Raw genomic sequence first — 21,920 nt, 5'->3', positions numbered from 1 at the left:
CCTTATTAGTGTGACATGCCTCCTGGTGCATACCTTAGAACTGTTTGTGATGGGAACTGATCATTTTCTCTCCAACACACCAGCTCACACTTCTTAACTCTCAGTCATGGCCCAGTCACCAGTGAAAATTATTGACAATAACAGCTGTATTTGATGCTGGTGTCATGGTTTTGGCAGCAGAGACTGCAGGGTGACTCCTTTGTGGAGAGCACAGGGGTGCCCCTTGCTGGGCACAGCCTGTTCCAGACAGCTCCAAACGACCACCACAGGACACAGCTGAGCCCAACAGGCACTGGGAGAGACTGGGATAAAGGACTAAATGCTGCCCTGCGGGGAGGAGTGAGGGAAAGAAGTGTGACAAACACCTCGAGCTCTGAGGTGAGGGCAGGAGGAGGCACCCCAGCAGTCTACAGATGTCAGCACTGCACCAAGGGTAAGGGTTTTCCATTGGGAAGGTGTTACTGATGATCCTAAGATGTTGTGTTCTGAGATGCAGTGCTGCAATCTAAAAGCATAAAATGCCACTTGGCAGTGTCTGGGGCTCATTTCTTCGTCCCAAACTCCTGCTAGAGTCTTGAATTGAAGATGATTCCACTTTAGAAGTTGGGACTTTGTGAGGCTGAAGAGTGGTGTAAATGTAGGGGATGAGTGGAAAGCTGTGATTTAAGTGTTTGTCAGGTCATGACATGGCTGTGTACAGACTGATACACTGGCAACATCACAATCTCAGCAGCTTGCTTACAGAACTTGCATCTTAATTGAAGCATGTCAGGTTTCTGAACACAGTTAGATCCCTAAGAATGCACAGAAGCACCTCATGGCATTTGCAAAAGTGTCTACACATTAGCTAAAAGGCAATAAGTGAAGTATTTTTTGTTTCCTTATTTGCATTTTGGATCCTCAATGATTTTTAAAAAGCTAATGCTTGGAGGTCAGATATGTTGCAATTTATGTTTATTTCCTGACTAATTTGTATCTGTGGTCACAAGTTTTACTAAACATTTCCACCATATTTATACCTGTCACACAGTGTGCGTGCCACAGGATTATTCTAAAATCGACTGTATCTGTTTTAATGGAATTCATAAAGATTACTTTCTCCCTGCTATCCAGTTCTCACATAAGCCATAAACAATTACAGGGTATTGTAAAAGTTATTTCTAAACTGTTAATTGTTCTGAATCAGAAATGACCTCTCTCACGGGGCCTACTGTGCTTTCCTTTCTGAAGAATTATCCTTCTGTTCCAAAGAGATTTTGTTTCCCAGTGATTGCCTAATCATGCTTCTTATTAGAAGTATTGTTAGACTAAGCAGAGAAATGGAATTTCACCTTCAACAGTGGTGATGGATGAAGCAAACCAAGTATGTTGATGCTGCTTATATTGAAATGCATATCTATACAACCAAATTCCTCTCCTCTCCCTCTCCCTCTCCCTCTCCCTCTCCCTCTCCCTCTCCCTCTCCCTCTCCCTCTCCCTCTCCCTCTCCCTCTCCCTCTCCCTCTCCCTCTCCCTCTCCCTCTCCCTCTCCCTCTCCCTCTCCCTCTCCCTCTCCCTCTCCCTCTCCCTCTCCCTCTCCCTCTCCCTCTCCCTCTCCCTCTCCTCCTATTTCCTTTCTCTTCCTTTCTCTTCCTTCTCCTTTTTATTTCCTGTTCCTTCTTTTTTCCCTTTGTTTCTTTTCCTGTCTTTAGGCCTGCTTGATCACACATGCAGAACTATATTTTTAGGCTTCAGTTCAGCCCTGAGGGCTTAACCACAAAACTTATGCCTATTGCTAGGTCAGAGTGGTATGTGTTAACCTCCCCTTAGACATGCAATTTAGTGAAAGGAAATGGAAAGGATATGAGTTGCACTGACACCAGAGTCATTCTTTCTACCATCACTTTTTCTAGAGAACCATCAGGATTTGAGGAAGTTTTCTTTATATACATGAAATGCATCAAGGAAGAAATCTGGTAAAAATCTCTGCTGACAATCTATAGTAACAGATCAAAGAAACACAAACTAACATTGGTGCAACAGTTGCGTTATTAGCTGGAAAAATACTTGTTTCAGTTATTAATCTGCAGGCTAGTTTGGTTTGACTGTGAAGAAAATGCATCTGAATTTTCTGTCTGTGCTCCTATTTTTTCTGCATAATTTAAAATAAAATAGGATATTACCATGCTTGTTTAAAGGCTCTTTTTGCATTCCACTTGTTTTGTTCTGAGTTCATGATTTGAGGGTTTTTCATTCTCTTGCCTCCAGCCAAGGTTTCCCATGTTGCAAGTCTAGATCATACTGTGATATGTATATTTAAGTTTTATTTCTGATGTGAGGTTAAGTTGAAATGCTTATTTCTGTCCCTCTCTGGCAAGGGTGAGGTTATGAACGCAAATATAAAAATCTTGTTTGATAGAAGGAATATGATTGTGAAGGTGTCCCTTAAGTTTGTAGGTCAGGCTTAGATGTTTTCTCATTTTTTATTTTGTCCCCCAGTGCCAAACCATCTCATATTGACCTATGCAACATCCACCAAGCCTCCAGAGCAGATTACTTGTATTACAGCAACATCTGGGCCATAAGAGCAGCCTAGCAAGGAACAAAATAAGTGCAAAGCACAGAATAGGCATGAGAGGAGCTGGGTGGCTCCTGGGTGTTCTGCAGCACTTGATCACTAACAGCTGTGCACAGCTGTAAATACAAAAGCAGCAAACAAGCTGTTGCCATCAGAAAATGCCAAGCTTGCAAGTAGAGCCTTGTTTTTCTTCTTGGATACATTTGAGTGTTAGTTTGAACTATGTCTTACCCTGTAGAATTAACTCTCATCTGATCTTAGAACAGTGTTCAGGAAAGAAACAAAATAAAATTTCCAGGAAATAGATCAGGCAATTCTCTTTACTTGTGGTATACAGGGCGGTAGGTTCTGCAGGTAGCTCATTTTCCAGTCTGCCTGCAGTGTAGAGAAAAACCTCTGCAGCCTCTTTTTGTGCTGGAGCTGTGCCTGGTGTCATTTTGCCATCCTTCAGCCCCAGAACTGGTTCCAAAAACACTACAAGGCAGCCAGGGTAGCAGCAACTCTGGGAGCTGCATTCCTGCTACAAGACCCTAGAGATTGTCCTTTCTAAGTTGCTAGAGGCACTAATAAAATCAGTAGCTCTGGATGTGCCAACTGGCATGAAAGGCTGTCCTGCTGGTGGTATCCCCAGTGTCCATCAATTTACTATTCAGTGGTGAAGAAGAGTGGGAATTTGTGGTTAAATATGAGTCAGACACCAGTAGAAGCCTGGAATGAAGTAAATGAGCTGAAGAACAGGATTTGTGTTATGATTAATGCTGTTGAATAGTGCTGGATAATACTTGTTCTTTTGGTGAAGTCGCTGCGGGTGATAGCTCAAAAATGCAAATGCTCTCTGGCTAACTGGCAGAAAGATGCCAGTCAAGCCAGCTGAATTCCTGACAGGGCACAGCAGTACCTGCATGTGTTACTGCTGCTTCAGCTTTTGAAGGAGACTCATGGAAAAGCTGGGGAAACACACAGAAATGTGACTGAAGGCAGAGAATGGCAGGCAGCAGGTGCTGAGCTCTCTGTGTGAAGGCTGTAGGTATGGTGCTCGCTGCTCTGTCCAGCTTCTGCCCTGGAAGCTTCTGCTCTGGAGCACAGAGCTGGCACAGTCCACTGCTTTTCTAGAGGAAGGCAAATAACACCTAGAAATAATTGGGGAGCAGCAGCCAGCCTGCAAATAAATGAGCTTGCTGAGAAGCTTGGAATCCTATGACACACAATCAGTGTTTATTCCATAAAAACTTCCTGGGTTTAACTCTTGGTGAGAATTATTTAGAATGGATCATAAGGAGACATATGAAAGATCTGAGAAGCAAATAAGGTGCAAAATTACATAGAGTGGAGCTACTTTCATTAAGTACTAGAAGATTTCATTGTTTTACTCTACATTTCTAATGCAAATTGGTTACAACAGCAAGTTTTAACATTAGTTTCTCAGTAGATCAATCTGAATGAAAAATGTTAGCAATATCAGCAGGCTGTAGAAACATTTGGAGTTTTCTTCCATCCTTGCTGAAAATTTCCACTTGAACAAGTCTTTTCTTTTGTGCTGTGGTGTGTAAGCTTCTGTGCTTTTCCTGACCACTCTTTGTGTAGCCTCACAGCACTATAAGAGGAATATCTAGAAGCAGCAGTCCACAGTAGTGGCAGTGGTTGATTTGCACCTCACAGCACTTTGTCAGCATCTTGTTAACAGCTGCTTTTGTGTGCATTTCACTCTAAAATTCCAATATACAATTTTCCCAAATTGATAACTAGAGAAAATCTTTTTTACCATGCTTCTAGCTTTCCATGGGCTGAGGTTTTCATCAGTGACCAAGGGTTGTAAGCAAAGTATATGTTTGATTTCTGTCTTTTTTTCCTTTGGCACTCTCCTATTTGAGGCAGGGTGGATACCAAAGTATGAAGTAAGAGACATGGTTGCTTTTCATTTCAGTTTCATTATGTGAAGGGTACAATTATGAAACCGAACTGGCTGCCTACACTTTGTGTATTAGCCATGGTAGCATAAATCAGGACACTGTTGGAAGGTCCTGGATATGAATGCCAGAGTAGGTGATTTTCAGGTGAAATGCCTGATACAACCTTTTCTTACCTACATTTGCTGGGTAGTAAGGCTGGTTCTGTGACTGGCTTCTTCAACAGGTTCTGGCTAAGTGGTGCAGGGGTGTGAGAGAGCCATTCTTCTCTGGCAAGTGAACGTGGAACTACTTCAGTGTGCAGGCTGGCTCGTGGGATGCATTCTGAGTCCCATGTGCATTGTAGTTTTGACAAACAGTATAAATATTTACAGATTGTGCTTCCTTCTAGCTCTCCTAACAGACTTCTTCATAAGAGAGAGAACTGAATATTATGTGCTTCCCATACAGTCAGCAAGGATTTAACCCTGTGATGACAGTCCATCAGATTCAGAGGTTTATGGACAGCCATGACATGACCCTCATCAAAAGTGAGAGGGATCTGTGGCTGTGTCACATCATGCAGGACTGCAGACTGCACTGATTGGTGCCAGAAGAAAGAGTTAATTTGATGCTAAATGTGTGCTTGAGTTTGCAAAGCCAGCATTTGGGGAATGAAGGGAATATTATTCTGGTTTTAGAGACGTTGTGTTTCATCTGGTGTTATTGAAAGGCAATAAATATTGTATGAAAAAGTACCATATTTTGTGAATTTCCTCTCAGGGACAGAAAAAATGGCCTCTGAGTTGATTAGAAATTTTGCATGTTTATTCTCTTTATTTATATTCTTATTGCCTAATAGGGAAGGGAGGTGTGTTACTACAGTTTCAATGCACAAATAATAGTCAGATGTGGCTCTGAAGTGTCCAGTTGTTTGGTCAAGCTTCCCCTTAAGCTGTGATGAGAACAAATAAGCAGGAAACGTTTTGCTTGGGCAAATAACCATCAGTATTCTGAGCTTCCTGGGCAGCATCCTTACATTACCAACCTCTGCTCTCTGAGAGGAATTAGATTTAAACCATCAGTTGGTTTCTACAGCAGACAAACTTCACACTAGTATGTACCAGCTTTTGATCAGTGTGAACTGGGCCAGATTTAGATTGACCATGTGGACCTGAAGTGTTACCAGCTTGTGGCCATGGTGAATCGCTCATTGCCACAGACAGTTTAACTCTCCCTGTTCCCTCCTCATCTTTGCAAGTGCTTTTTCTCAGTTTAATTTTAGTTTGTACAGTAATAGTAGCTGTTACTAATTTTTGTGCAATTTATTTTTCATGCCATCTTTGTTTTATTTCTTCATCTCTGCTACAGATGTATTTGTCATTATAAAATGATCAAGAAGGTTGGCACTTTTACAGTAAAATAGAAGATAAAAAGGACAAAAAGGAGTCCACGGGTACCAGCAAAATCATGGCCCAAGGGTAATTTTGCTAATGACAGTTTCCAGTTTCATGAGATCAATTCTTAACTGAAAATCTTTCCAACCTACCATTTTATACGAAGATTTATTATGTCTAGGAAACAAACTGAGTGACTATTCCCTTGTGTATCTACACACACCCACACAATTTTATAATTTATTTCTTCCTTTTTATAACCTTTAATAATGTGAGAAAAGTCCAAGTGAGAATTATGGCTTGGCAGAAATTTAGATTATATTGAAAAAATTTGATGTTGTTATGATGTAAAAACTATTCTTTTCTCCTGTGTCAGAAAGGGCCATATAAATCATCTTTTACCCAATTACTCCCCTAATTTTCTTCCTTGATGAAAGGATGTGATTGATTGTCATGAGCTAATTACATTTAATTCCAGTCTGCTGAGAGAATGTAATAGGATGCATGGGGCAAGTGACAAGGTTTGGTGTCTGACTAAGCCATTAGCTATTTTTAATGACCTGTTTGGCCTCTAGCTGTACCTGAGGTAGGAGTAGCTGTTTTTCCTAACAGCTGAAGGCTAGGGACAGCTTCCCCTGACAAGACCTCATACAACAAGGCATTTTTAAAATCCATATGATTTTGAGAGGCCATATGACTGCAATACACCTTTTCCAGACAGTGATTTTCCCAGTCTAATTAGGCTGAAGCATTATGGGAAGGTGTTTATACAAATGAAATTGCTGGGTTGGCTCCCAAAATGTGAGAGTATCAAGATATGGGAGTTCAACATGTAAAAATAAGAATATATCAGAAAGCTACACATTCTCTGTATTCATTATCAACACATGTAGCTAAGATAGCTTTCTTGGTGGCAGCAGAAAGGAAGAAGGGGTTTTCTTGATACTCACTGCCAGGTGACTGACCTAATATTGTCTTGGAGATCCCTACTGAAGAAAAATTTATACAAATATCTTCTCTGTTGTCTACTTTTGTGTATTTGAAGTAAAAATACTGCAAGGCTCAGGAGAGAAGGTAACAGATCCAAAATATCTTACCATTTCTGCATTCCAAGAATCTTGTGTTTACTGTTCTAATTTCTTGTTATTTCGAAGCAAAATGTTTCTGGTGGCAGCATGTGGAGTGTGTGTGTTTGCATGCCAAGACATGTTCTTTAAAAGACTGCCTTGGCATTGGCTCTGGTGTTGGTTCCCCATCTCTAAAACCTAAATCTGCAGTTAAGCTATTACAGATGTAGTTTCATTTAAGAACAACACTGGAAACATTTACATTGTAAGGTGTCAGCTTTATTTAATAAAATTACTTTGATCTGAAAGAAGTAGGTAAGTTGTTCTGTAGGTGATTAGATTAAGAAAGGGATACATGATAAGAACAAAATTATTCTTCCTGTTATTAGCTTCATGATTTGCTCTGGCTGATGTTAACTAAACCAGATAGCTGTACTGTCACTGTCATCTGCTGATTGTACTGTCAGTCTGCTGGTCTGTGAGCTCAGGTGCACTTGAGAGCCAGTTTTTGTCTTTCAGTTCAAAGGAAAGCAAGGAAAATATTTCTCTTTTTCAATTGTATGGTGGGCTTATTTTTAACTAATAGCATTTTGCTTACTTGTTCAGGCCCATGAGGGAGCTCTGATTTAGTCCATCCAAAAGCCTCATGAGCTGGGAATGTGTGATAAGGTGAAGCAGCTGTGCTTATATTATAAACTGAGTTTACATTGAGTTTGCATATTATTTCCTATATACTTTTTATTCTTTCAAGAAACAAATTTCAATGTTAAATGTTACATTTTGGAGATAAAGAATCCTTCAAACTGAATATGATGCTACCAAATGTGCTAAGCTGAAATATATGCGGGTTGTTTCTAAATGGACTGAGGTCACCCTTTGTAACCTCAAGAGGAATTGGTCATAATTGGATTAAGCACAAGTAAATAAATGAAAGACAAGAATGTTGAAAATGTGGTTCCTGTGCTAGAAAACACATAGCATTCACATATGAACAAATACAGAAAGGTAGAGACTCTGGTACAGCCATATAATCCTGTTAGCTTCTTCAGAATGAGAGCTTGTGTTTTCCCAGAGCTTTGCTTTGGGTTCTAGATGGGCTTGGAACTTAAATGTAAGTTCAGGAGTTGCAGCCAGCTTTCAAATCCCCTATGTCCTGCCTTTTCCTAAATCCCAGACTTCCTGTAAGCTGAAATAGAGCGAGCAGCAATTTGACTGTTTGGTGTATCATTTGTCTTTGAAAAGTGCAAGAGAGACCATCCATTGAAACAGCTGCAAGATATCATGTCACACAGCTTCTCTAAGAGATCCCCCCAGATAACCCCATACCTGCCCTTCCCTTTCTGTCACTTCTTTTCTGGGAAATAATATAGTAGACCAGTTAGATCCAATATCTCATGAGAAACTGGAGCACATTGCAAATTTTTGTGTAATGAGATTTCATATAAACCCAACTTCAGCAGAGACAGGGAATAAATTGTAATTGCAGGTCAGAACTTTATCATTGATTAGGAGCTATCAGAGGGTTTTATCCTAATAAGGATTAGTAACAATGTACATTAGCTTTCACTTTAGTCTACATTTGTAATAATTTCTTTATATTTGTTGAAAATGACAAAAAAAGAAAGAAAAGAAAGAAAAGAGCTTTCTTTTCGGTGGGAAAAACCAAGTGGGTGAGTTCTACTTGTGTAGATCTGCAAGTCTGTAGTGATAACAGGATAACAGGGCATTAGTCTGTGGAATACATAATCTCTAAACAAGCACTGCTCCTGGTGTGTGAATTAGTAGATAATTATGCTTGAGTTACCTATAGCACAGAGGCAAGTATCCCTTGGGGGATCACTGGGTGGCCTACTGGCATTACCATCAGCCTTGCTCAGGTCCTTTGCCTTTTCTGAGAATTGGACAATATGCTCTGAGAGTGTGTTAGAGGACAACCTGTGAGAATCACCCTCTGGAAGGTGCCATGAGAAGCAGGGATGATGTTCGCTACCTGCTGCCTTCACAGTCTTTTCAAAATAAATCCAGTATGTAAGGAGACAAAACATTCCTTAGGGTAGAGAGAGCAGGATTTCTTTTGCAGTCATGGCACTAACTCAGTGTGATTCTGGATAAATCTTTTCTCCTCACTTAGGAGGAGAAACAATTTTCAGGAGCCGTAGAATCAGCCATTGAATAATACTTGCTTCTGTTATTGTGTGCTCTTAATGACTGTGAAATGCTTTGTGATCTGTAGGCAAATGGCACCAGATTTATTAAATACACTGTGCTGCATAATGCTGGGTATGCTTGAAAGGGGTAGATGAAAAAGGGCTGATTGTAGAGCCCTTTGCAGTCTGGATTAAAAGTTTTCAGAGATTTCTGTGGGCTCTGAATCAGGTAGCCAGTGTGAGGAGAAAGATGGGAGAGAAAACCTTGTTCAAGGTCATCTACTTGTTTTAAACAAGAAACCAAGCTGGTGCACTTGTGATTGATCACCCTATTTCCTTTTACTTGGAAAAAGGAAGATGAAGGAAACATTACTGGTATTCCATTGATGTGCATCCAGTTTTGGAACAGAACATGGAAACTCTCAGTATCGTGCCTGTCTGAATGTCTGTGTCTGCAAATGATGATCCACTGATGAACACAGTCAGGAAAATGGAAAGAACACTATACTGCAGCCCTGCTCAGCAAATCCTCACACAAATAGACCCTCTCGCTCCTCAGAGTCATGTTGCCTGGTTTATTTCAAGGGTCAGTGCCCGGGTGAGGAATGTGACATCTTGGGCCGTTTATGTAACCACCTAATCGTGTAACAGGTGAGGAGGGAGTCCATGTACAGTGAAAACAAATCCCCCTGACATTTTACCCTGCATTGTCAAGCTGATTATAATGAAGAAAACATACAAAGCTAAAGCCAGAGAATCAAGGCTTGGAGCCTACTCAGAGATTCAGAGAGGAGAGCGGGTGGCTGACTCCATGTCATGTGGCATGGTCCCAGGAGCCAGTGTCTGTGTGTGAATCTTTCTTTGGTCTCTGTTCAAGTTATGGTGCCAGAGCTTCTTATCTGTGAGCAGTGTATTACAGGAGAGGCTGTGTTGATCTGGTGCTTCCCAAAGGAAGCGCTGTCTGCCTTCATTGTCTCTATCACAGACTTCTGAGCTAGCAGAGCTGTTAAGCACTGACTGCAGACCAGGGAAATGTGCCCTGACTGCGCTTAGTCCCTGATGAGTGTGCACATCAGCTGATAGTCAACAGCTTTTCTCCTTCAGTGAACCTGTGTAAAAATAGAGCTCATGCATCTAGCTCCAATCATCAAAAAAAGAACATTTATAATTGTTCAAGACCAACAATTTACTGAGTTTGTGCACACCAGAAATTCCGGCAGATGTGTTACATCTTTTGCAGGTTTCACTCTGTTTAAGCACAGCATACTGCTATATCTAGTACACTCAACCTTATCTTTAAAAAAGGAAGACGTTCCTCCAGGTTTACTGGGGCTTTACTATAGTTACCATTAATAAGAATGTTGAATAACTAGTTGCACTTTCTTGGGCGAAATATGTACGTGTGTCAATAGGCATTGCTTGAGCCCAGATGAATGTGTTTTAGCAAAGTTTTGTAAGCTGTTCTTTTTTTTTAATGTGTGTTTTCTCTGACAAGCACACGGCTAAAGATGGTGGTGTGCATATTTTATGCTACCTAATAAATATTTAATCAGCCTCATTAACCAGGTTAGAGGGAAAGAAAGGAAATTAATAGTTTATGTTAAGATGATTTTGGAAGGCATATAACTCTTACAGCTAATGCATTTGCCACATTTCTCAGTTGGCAACCAAATTGTGTTGGTTCACCACACTGGGCCGTTTCCCTCTGTGCACATAATATTTATCATTATTGTGTTCATTAAATCAGCATCCTTTGACAGATATTCATGTTGCTTGGGTTCTCCCTGTACAATGTGTGTCATTTATTGTCTACCTGGAGATCCAGGGGTAGATATTCTTTATGCAACACCTACTGAAAATGTCCATGGAAGTGGAGAAATCTCAGGAGACATATTCCACTGAGAATTAGTGGCAAACAAAGAATTGTGAAGCTTTTCTCTTGTTTGGTCCTGTCTGAAACATCCCAAATACAGGCCTTCAGCACTCAAGCAGTCAAAACATCTAAACTGTTTGCAGAAGCTATCCATATGTTTTAGTGCCAGGCAACTGAGATTCTGGATTTTTGCTTCCTTTAGTCTGTGCCTAACCCGCCTTTACTGGAAACACAATGGTGAGAGAGTGGAAACAATTTAGCAGGATTTGCAAAGAAGGGAATGATGCTATACTAAACCTGACTCATGGTAAACACACTAAGCCCTGTGGAAAGGCTTAGTTATGGTTTTGGGACCTTAGATTTGGTACTGAAAAATATGCCAAGAATAACTCAAAAATGAGGCAATTTCTGCCTTACTAAGGATTTTGCCTGGGAATTCCTGTGGAAGGTCTGCCAGTGACTGATGTGCTTAGCCTACTGTATTAATGCTGTTTGGAGCACCACTCTGTGTCCTCTGTTTTTCATTTCCTCACTTCTGGACACAGTCCAGTGTCCCTGATGTCCCTCCATTGATTTAAACTTGCACTGGATTAAGCCCAGCAGTTGCCTAAGCATATTAATTTCATGGTTGTTTGTGGTTATGTTTTGGAGATTATAAGGGTACTGACTGTTATAAATATCTTTATAGACTGGCCTTATAAAAATGCAGTGCCTTTACCGTGTTCTCATGCCTTTATTATTGCCATTATCGAGTTACCCCTTTTAAATCACTCTGTGGTTTAAAAGTAGAAAAACCTCCTCAGAAAAACATAGCAGCCTCCTCCATAGAGGAGTATGATTTAATGAGAAATCATTAGCTATGAAGCACAATGACTTGGCTTGTGAGCATTTAGCCTAGTCCTCTAGCCAGTGCCAGTCCCAGCACGAGGGTCTTAGGTCACAGTACTCCCTACTCAGAAGTTGCTCTAAGCTCTGTGAGAAGCTGTGCTAACCAGAGCAGGGACTATGCCCATACGTCACTAGCTATCTATGGGGGCAAGTTTTGAGAACAGGGAGCTAAAAAGGGTTCACATTTTCTTGGCTACCGTATCAAGCAGCTTTATGCAACATCTTCCAGTTACATCTAGCCTTGACCTTCAGCATCTGACTTGGGACTTTCCAGACTGGTGTTCTTTAAACGAATGGTATCAAGAGCTTAGAGCCCAGAGTCTGGTCTCTTTTGTTTGTGCTGCTATAGGAAATGCACATACAATTGCACTGTGTGTTAAAAGAAACACAAAGTCCAAGTGCCCAGGTAAGTGCCTTGGCACATCCCTTCAAAGCCCACCAAGCAGCTGTTTCAGTCAGACATACCTGATTTCTGTATGTGTATGAACTTTCCATGGGAATCCAGACTAATTTCTGCTGCTGGACACAAACTCACATGTTCAGTTGCTGTTGGCTCCAGCCTTGAAACTCAACAAGGTTCTTAGGCATCTTCACCTGCAGGACTTGATTTTACAGGTGTTTCCAGGGCTACTGGTCTGGTTCAGGCTGTGCACCAGACAGCAATGGTTAGGATTAAGACTCAATTTCCAGCCTTCCACTTCCACTTGATTTACTAAGAATTTGCCTTGCAGTTTTCCACTTCTGGCCTGCATTGCTCACTTAGCTGAAGCCCCTCTTCTCTACATGAAAAACTTGATCTTTGTTAAAGCAAATTGCTTTTCACTGTTGAAAATGTGAATTGTCAAGCTGCTTCCTCTGTCTTTGGGGTCTTAGTGCTGTTGTAAATCTGTTCACAGATGATATGTCTGGCAGCTCCCTAGTTCAGTGTCTATAAAGCATTTTAATCCAAGTTACACTTTGATCCTTCGAGAACATTTTCCCTCCTTGCAGCAGTGGAGGGGTGCAGTGGTAGCTGGGAAAGGTGTCCTTTATACCGTGTGTGTTGCCTGAGGTACTTTAGCAGTCAATATTCCATGGATGAGAAGTCCAGCCTGAGTAACTCAGGGACAGCAGAGTAGCTCTCCCCCTCCTCTGTCCCAAAAGAATCTAGCCTTTCTAGAAAATTTGTAACTGGAATGACTGAAAAAGATGGCACTTGCCTAGACCACCAGTGCAGCTTATCTCTTCAGCAAGTGTCCAGAAGACCATAGACAGCCAAGTCCTTTTCATGACTGGCTTACTGACACCACTGCATGTGGTATCTTACCTGGTAACAAAAGTCATGGTAGATGTGCTGGCCATGTGAGTTGTAACCTGCTTTTACTCCCAGAAGAAAAATCCATCTTTGATAGATAAGAAATGGTCACTTGAACAGGGAACTTAGGGCTGTTTGGTGTGTTGTGGTGGCTGTGCTGATTGGGAAGCTGCCATGCTGCTGGGTTGGCTCTGGAGGGACCAGTGCAGGGCCCTGAGGAGCCAGGCAGGATACCCTTGGTATCAGCACTCTGGGCAAGCACAAAACGCCAGAATGTGGAGCCAGCACACTCACACTGACATTCATATGATCTGTCATATTTAGAGAGGTCTCCCAAACCTTCTCCTTGTCATAATATCTTAGAGCCTCGCTGTTGTCATTACATTTATTTGTGCATGATGCCAGTGATGATTTCTATCCCTGACTCATGGAAAGAGAGATGAGATTCAGAGAGACACCAGGCATGTTTCATGTGTCCAAATTACACGTGGAACAAAACACAGTCTTAGTGTTGACTGAGATATCCTGGAGTCAGGCAAGCTGTGTTAGCTGAAGTATGTGCTTGGATTAATTAGCAGCCTGGGCACAATGAAAGTATTGCTTTGAAAACATGTGTTAACATCTCTGTGTGCAGCTTTTAAGAATATCATCCTGCTTAAAGGTTATAGAATGACCTTTAGTCCTATACTGCAATGTGTCATGAGAGTATAAGTGACACAAGTGATCCTGCTCTCCTCACATGAAAGGTGGATGAACAAGCAGGACCCTCTCAAGTTCCTGGCTAGCACTTTAACCACTGGGAATTCTTTTCATAAAGACTATTCATAGGGGTACTGTCCATGGTGACTTATAAGAGGGTTTTTCATGAGGCTAATTACATCTCAGTCCTGCTATGGATGCTTATTCCCCCAGATTCCCTTATTTTGTGAAGGTTTCTTTCTTACACACATTCTTTCCCCTCTTTCTTTTTGCTGTGAAACATTCTCTGGCATGACACAGACATTTTCTTTTGCCTTGCACAGCATTCAAGATGCAAATTGCAGCTTGAACAGCTTGTTGAAGCGTGATGCTCTAAACAGAATAATGGATTTGTTCCCTCAGTTGAAGGAGTAAGCAAGAATCAGTTAAAGGCCTCTGCCTAGGTGAAGCCTGGTAGATGACATGGATGTTTCTGCAGTGTACTTTCAGCCCAACATCTCCCTAAAGAAAAGGTGGTTGTAATTATTTTTTTGAATTATCTTCAGGTTTATTATCCTCTTCCCACACATTCACTCTATAGTTTTTAAGATTTCAGGCAATTAACTGCTTCTCTAGCAAAGACTCATGATGAATATTCCCTCTTGATTTGTTTTTAATTGGAGTGTTCCTACATCATCAGTGTGCTCATACATCATTTAAAGAAAACATCAGCTCTCTCCCTACTGTCAGGCTGGCTGCACATGGGTTTGGAGTATATATTTTATCTGTCCTTCTCCCTGTGAGGGCTTATGTTATTTCAGACTGGTTCTGGCTTTCAAATATATGGCTGAATGGGGGACCATGGCCATTGCACTAAGCTGACACTTATAATGAGGCAGATGTCACCTTCTTATCCTCTCCCATCCTCTATCAGTCTCAATTTCTAACAGTTTTTTTCACTGTCCACACATAAATCAAGAAAGTACAGTACAACATGAGGGGTGAGGAGTGAAGAACACTGTGGGTGTATCTGCATTGTGCCATGCATGGTGCACTACAGAGTAACACCTATCAACACCCAAGGAAATGCTGAACAAGCTAGCTGGGATACAGAAATGTACCTGATCATGATAGAATGGGCTTATTCCTTTTCCTCTAGAAGAGTGTCAAACAGCATTAGGCTTTCTATCAGGAAGACCTAGGTCTCAGCAGAAAGGGAGACCCAGTAGTAGAAAATAGTCTGTTGTCTGATAACAGCTTTCTCTGAAGCTGTGTTTGTAGTTTTTAATCAAGTTAACAGGAGAATCGTGATCAAACACCTAGTGCTACACTCTGGCCAACTGGAATTAGACTACTCTTGGTAGTGTATTTCAAGATGCTCCAATGTGTCAGCAGCACACTGCAGTCTGTTCTCTATCTTAGCTATGGCTAAGACCCTTGTTGATAAAAGGAAATAAAGGGAAATTCCAGCATGGGAATTCAGGTATGTCTTGCATGGCTCCTCCTTTTTACCCAGGGTGTTTGGCTCTGTGGAAGCATTTATATTTTAATGTTTACTTCTGCTCATCCCACACTGCATTATTACCTTCTTTGTTTATTTGGTATGGCCTTCCAAGCAACAGACTGAAGGCTGAACCAATTTTTTAATACATCAGGCAGGAGAATAACACATGTCAGTCTGTTGCTCTTTCTTTCTTTTTTCTTGATCAAAAGGCTTAATTCATTAATACATTCATGCTGTAAACTTTCAGCTCACGGAAGTGTAACAACAACTCATTATCTTTCCAGGTATTCATACAGCACAATATGGAAATATGTTATTAATTTTATTGAATATGTAGATAGAATTTGAGTGTTGTGGTACAAGTGAATGTGTCTGACTTGGCAGAGTTGTTTAAATCTAACTCAAACAATGAGATCAACAGGCACGACAAATGGAGAAAAAGTGAATGTACATACTGTTGAAGTAAGCTGATTTCCTTCTATGAAATATCACCTGCATGGTGGGTGAAGGGAAGGTGGTAGGTGTATTTCTCTGGATTTTAATAAGGCTGTTGGTGCTGCCCTCCACAATATCTTTTTGGGCATTCATCTGTGGGATGAATGGGTTCATGGTGAACTGGCTGAAGGGCAGAGCTCAGGGGGTTGTAGTGAATGGGGCTACATCTGGCTGGAGACCAGGCACCAGCAACCAGTGCTCCTCAGGGTTCAGTCCTAGGGTCAGTGCTGTTCAATATATTTATCAATGGTCTGGATGCAGGAATTAAATGTACAATTAGCAAGTTTGCTAACAATATCAAACTGGGAGGTGCTGTACACTCTCTTCAGGGACAAGAGATTTGCAGAGGGATCTAGATAGACTGGAGCATTGGACTGTAATAAATAGGATGAAATTTAAGACGTTGAAATGCTGGATTCTGTACCTGGGATGGAATAACACTAGTCATAAGTATAAAGTTGGAAATTTCATTGTTGATGCTAATGTTTTTACGTTAGTAATATTTATTCTTTAGTTTTCATTATGGTGTGGGTGGAAGGAAGGTGAAATGGACATCTTGGGAGGCTTGACAGTAGTCTGGGAAAACTCATTCCATTTAGTTTGGGCAGAGCTCAGAGGCTGGATGGAACAATGGCAGTGACATAGGTAGGCCCTGGCCAAGCAGCGTTACCATGTGCTCAGTTCACACCAAGCAGGAGGTGTTCCCCTGTTGCTGAGGAATTCAGTTAAAATTTATCCCAGACAGAGCACCAGGGGGGCTGGTTTGGTTTAACAGAGAAAAGTAATGACCTGAAGCCATGATATGCATTTCTTGCTGGTGATCCTGGGACTGTGCTGTATGTGTATGAAGTGGGTGCAGAGCACCAAAGCACTCTCAGCCACCATTTAAAATTTATGTCGTAGAGATCTATGCATTTACTGTGCCTGCCAAACAGCACTTAATTACTCAGAGCCCTTTTCCTCTTGTCTGCTTTGTTAAATAGTGTAGAAAGTAACTGCAAATGATGGCTCAGGTTATTGGGCTGTGAGTGAAATGTATTCTGTGCTGCAGTGTTAAGTGCAGAGTTTGTGATGTGTGTGCTGTAGTTCCCACCTGCAGAAAAGGCAGATGTCAGAGGCACCTGGAAAGCAGCTAATGTTGAACCAGTCAAAGAGCAAGCTGCAGGTTTTGATGCTAAAAAGGTTCATGTTTAACATTTCTAAGCACTTCAGAAGGATGTTTCATCAGTCTTGTCTCATCTAATACTCTCTCTGAATTGGAGTAGGTGACTTTTTGCAACCCAGTGTGGTGCATTCAGCAAATAAAATCCTTGGGGAAAAAGTTCTTCTTGATGATGCTACAGTTCAGGGTTACAGCTGCAAAGTTTGTCACAATTAAATAACTACTTCATTGCTGATCTTGAATTACTTTTATGGTTAGAAGTCAGTTTCTAGAAGAGAAGTGGTGGCAGCTAGAGTTATTTATACCCTTTGCTGCTTGCCTCAGCAATGCAGCTGTTTTTGTATAAGCCACAGACAGCAGTTCTCCTAGACTCCAAGGAGTTCCCCTAGGACCCAGAAGAAGGCAGAAATAAGTGACAGAAAAGTGTTTCGTTATATAGATAAGAGTTTCTTCAAGGCCACATCAAGTTCTGTGTCAAATTCACTCTGAATATATAAAATAAAGATAAAGAAAGGAGGAAATATTATTACATCTTACCTTCCATGTGAGATCATGGTCCAAATTTATTTATTTATTTTAGCAGGATCTTCTTTTGGTGATGAATATATCCATTTCCAAAATTGCTTGTTTACTTTAACAGGGGTCTGAACCAAGCCAGAGTATTAAGTAGTTTCAACCTTTAAAGTAGTTTGAGCAATATGTTTATATTAACTGAAGCAAAACCTTATATGCAGCCTCACACAACCACAGAAAACTAGAGTTTCAGTTCAGAGGCCACAGGTTGTGCCAAAGGCCCATTTTCATTAGTTTGTTATTTGCTTTTGTTCTTTTCTTGCCACTTTCTTAATCTGTGATCACAGCTCCTCCTTCCACTTTCACTTCATTGTTAGATTATTCCTTCAGTTCTCATCATGTTTCCTTTGGTCAAGGGAGCTCCAAACACAGATTAAAAGAATTATATCAATATTATCAGTTGGTTCTGCTTCAGTTGGCAACTCCTCTGATTTTCAAGGATGGTGTTTGAAGTACTGTGCTGGCTTTTTTCTTTGCAAAGTTATTTGGGGAGCTTTCTCCAAATTCCTTGCTGGTATTAAATTATCCTAGTCATCTCATCTCCTAAGATAGAGGAGCATAGGTAATTGGGGATTTCTTTTAAGAAATTATATGATGGCATATTCTTCAGGTGGCTTCATGTCTCTTGCACTAATTTCACTCTGGTTCTTGTCATTCTCCCTTTTTCTCTGAGATAGAACCATCTCTTCTGCAGCCGTATCTTCTGTGTTCTTCATGATCTGGGATAATCTCTTTGGAATCAGGTTCTGCAGTGTGGTCATTTGTCTTGTTCAGGCAAGACCTGGAGAATTTGACCCTGCAGGTAAATTAAAACTCACATTCTACAAAAACATAGCTGTAACTTTTTTTTTACATTTATCCTATCAGAAGGCTTTAATGCTAAGCTTGGAAAAACTTCTTTTACTCTTCTAAAATGATTTAAAGATAACCTAAAGTGAAGTGAGTCATGATCTTCATGAGGTTAAGTCAGGTTTTTCAAGCAGGATAGAAGGGAATACACTGTTTCAATTGGAAGTGACCTAACATGACCATCCAGTCCAACGGCTTAACCAATTCCAGGCTTTTATGTCTTAAGAAAGTATGTACAGAATATGTGCTGCCTTGGCCATTCATGTGTATATTGGCACAGTCTTTGAGTGATTCCCTCTAACCTGAGTTCCAGTTTATCCAGCATTCCTTGCAGAGACATACCAGCTGACATCCTGCAAAGTATTTATATGCATGACCCTTAAGGCTGAACTCCATTGATTTTGGCCAAGGTCCACAAGCTGGGTGAGACCGAAACGGATGTTGTTCAGGTATGGAGCTCAGAAAGACAAAGACAAGCCTGTTGGCTCTGATCTGCAGGCACTTGTTTTGGTCTTTTATTTTCAGCATGTGGACAGCCCTGTGTTAAACTTCTTCAAGCATAGGTCCAGACTGCTATTCAGGGCATCAACGGAACATATACCAGAATGCTGAAATGTGAGAAATAAAGTAGCAGAAATAAAGTACCCCATGTAACTACTCTGTCTTGAAAAGTAAATCTAAGCACAAGCACTGTTTTATGTTTGATAATGTGTTATTAGGAGAACTCCTCCTGCCTACGGTTCACGCCAACAACTCTGGCACAAAGTGCCACTACCAGTGGTGTTCATTCTCTCTGATTGCAAACAGTACTGTAGCCTTAAAGATGCAGGCCAATACAGTAACCTGTTGCTAATGCAATAAGCATGGACTTGAAATCAAGTTTTAAAATAGAAAAAAATCAGTGGCTATGAGTTAAGGGTCAAGTCTAAGTAAGTTTTCCAAAGAGCCAGCTGGTGTTCTGCCAGATCTTCTGGTTCACCCACAGACTGGTTTCCCTTCAGCTTTGTTGGCATCTCCGTGCTTAGGTAATGCCATGACTCTCTGCCAGGTTTATCTCGTATTACAAAATCCTTAATACTGGGCTGGAAGAGGTTGAAATGTCTCTCTTGATCTTACAGGAAAGAGGCCTTATTTCAATATGGCTACAGGTTTGCTGGTTTTTGTTTTTTTTTCATCAGTGCTGTGTTGCCAAGGTGCTTTTATCATGAATTTCATAGTATTTGATGTCCTGTAAGACAGGACCTAAAATATAAAAAGAAAGTGATGAAGTCCCAGTTCTCATTTTCAAGTGATTAAACAAGAATCTCAGCTTTCACTTAAGAAACACATTTCAAGGCTCAGCATTGTTAAGAAGTAATTGAAAATACTGTTAGAAGCATTTGAAAATTATTGAAAGTGAAAAATACTGGAAGTGCTTATACACTCTGCAAATTGAGAAATCAGAGTATGTTAAAAAATACATCTCACTCTTTTTATTTTTTAAAAAAATTCCATGTTTTGTAAGTTCATCTTGTGATTTAGGAACAAGAGCAGTCAAGTCTTTCTCTTTGACTCTGTCTGTTTCCCCCAATTGCTTACACTGTTCAGTTATTCAAATGTCTCGTCAAGTCAAGTGGATCAAATGGAAGATGTGGGTTTGGTTTAGCACCTGGCTGCTGAGTTTCAGCTTTAAGGAGACCCACAAAGGAGTCTGGTGCCCATTGATGTTTCTCTTCCACAGCCAGGCCACCTCACTCCGCCTTTTTTATTTCCATTGAGAAAAGCTCAAAATGTTCTCTCTGTTTCTTGAAGTTTGCTGCATTTTCCTTTGTGAATGTGAAGATTTTCCTGCCCTAGTTTATCTAAAAATAGTTGCTGACAGTGTGCCATCTGCAGCCCTTGTAACATGGCTGGGGCAATAGTCAGCATTTACAAAGGAATGTTTTTCTCTCAGATGTTTGAATTCAATCCATATTGTTATTTATTAAATAAATACAACTTTATTTCCTGATGTGTTATTTATTAAAGACTAAGAGTTTATTTAAAATGCTAGGCTTTGTGTTTGCTCTCAGGTGAGGAATGACTTTTACTCCTTGTAGTACAAGTGCAGGTGTGGTGCTTCTGTGCCATGGAACACATAAGAATGAAGAAGTGCAGTGGACTCCCTGCACCGGCCATCTGTGCTGGGCTGCACTTGGTCTGACTGGGCACAGCTCTTCATTTCCCTGCAATGGCATCTGGTTTGTGCCAGGAGGAGTGAAAGGTGGCTCAGGTTTGGTAAGGTGTCTTAAGCAGGTTGAAAGGCTTGCTGAATGGCTTTAGGAAAGTTAAAGCAAACATGATGAGGTTTTGAAGCTGGCAAACTTTTGTGAGGCAGGCTCATCATCACCTCACTCTGTGCTAAGAAATTTGGGCTGGAATCTTAACAGCTTTGGAGCACTGTTTTCCCGTAAAGAACGCTTACATCAACATTAGAAGTGAATACTGCAACTTGGATAAAAACTTAGTTAAGGGCTAAGTTCAGTTCCTAGTTTTGCTAACTAGCCGTCCTAGGACTTCACAGGAACCACTTTTTCTCTGCCTCTGTTCTGCTTTTTGGGTTTTTTTTTGGTCCACATCCCATTTCTGCCTTCCCCCAAGATACATTCTGTTTCCCACCCACGCCTTTCCTCATCTGAGAATTACTTAACTTTCTGAAGAGGAGTCCTGTGAAATGTATCCTACACAGATGCACTGCTAGGGTGGAGCTGGGAATAGAGCACGGGTGGAAACAAGGGACTGGGACAAGGATGAGGGAGAACAGAGGCATGAGCCAGCAGTGTGCCCAGGTGGCCAAAAAGACCAATGGCATCTTGGTTTGTATAAAAAATATTGTTTCAAGCAGTGCTAGGTAAGCGACTGCCCCTCAGTACTTGGCTCTGGTGAAGTTACACCTCAGATTCTGTCTCCAGTTCTAGGCTTCTCACGAGAAAAAGATGTTGAGATCCTGGAGTTAGTCCAGAGAAGGGTAATGGAGCTGGTGAAGGGTCTGGAGCCCAAGTCCTGTGTGGAGCAGCTGAGAGAATCGGAGTTGTTCAGCCTGGGAGAACAGGAGGCACAAGGGTGATCTTATCACTCTCCACAATTACCTGAGAGTGCAGCAAGGTGAGGGTCAGGCTCTTCTCCTTGAGCTGTGCCAAGGGAGGTTTAGCCTGGGCATCAGCAAGACTTTTTTCACTGCAAGAGTGACTAGACATTGGAATGGGCTGCCCAGAAAGATGGTGGAGGCATCTTCCCTGGACATTGTCATGAAATGACCGGACATGGCACTTAGTGCTGTGGTGTCGATGGAATGATGGCATTCCATCACGTGTTGGACTCAGTGATCCTGGAGGTCTTTTCCAACCTTAATGATTCTATGATATGGGACAACATGACACTGCAGCTCCAGAACAAGAGACCAGAACTGTTCTTTTCTGTGGCTCTGTAAATTTAAACCAGTTTATGATGTTGTACTGTCCCCTCAGAGGCTTTCATAAGCCCATGGTGTGCACACAGAATGAAAAGCAGCCTAAGTAGTCAAGAAAAAGTT

General features: G+C 41.2%; 1 long non-coding RNA gene across 1 annotated transcript in view; it reads left to right on the top strand.

The window, feature by feature from the left end:
* LOC147654364 (uncharacterized) overlaps positions 1-21,920 on the top strand; it is a 97,967-nt gene that overhangs the window by 38,000 nt on the left and 38,047 nt on the right. The gene's annotated exons all lie outside the window — the stretch shown is intronic.

This window comes from Cyanistes caeruleus, chromosome 3, assembly GCF_971803275.1.
Source record: "Cyanistes caeruleus chromosome 3, bCyaCae1.hap1.1, whole genome shotgun sequence".
Taxonomy (NCBI): Eukaryota; Metazoa; Chordata; class Aves; order Passeriformes; family Paridae; genus Cyanistes; species Cyanistes caeruleus.
This window is presented reverse-complemented; position numbering and strand designations above follow the sequence as displayed.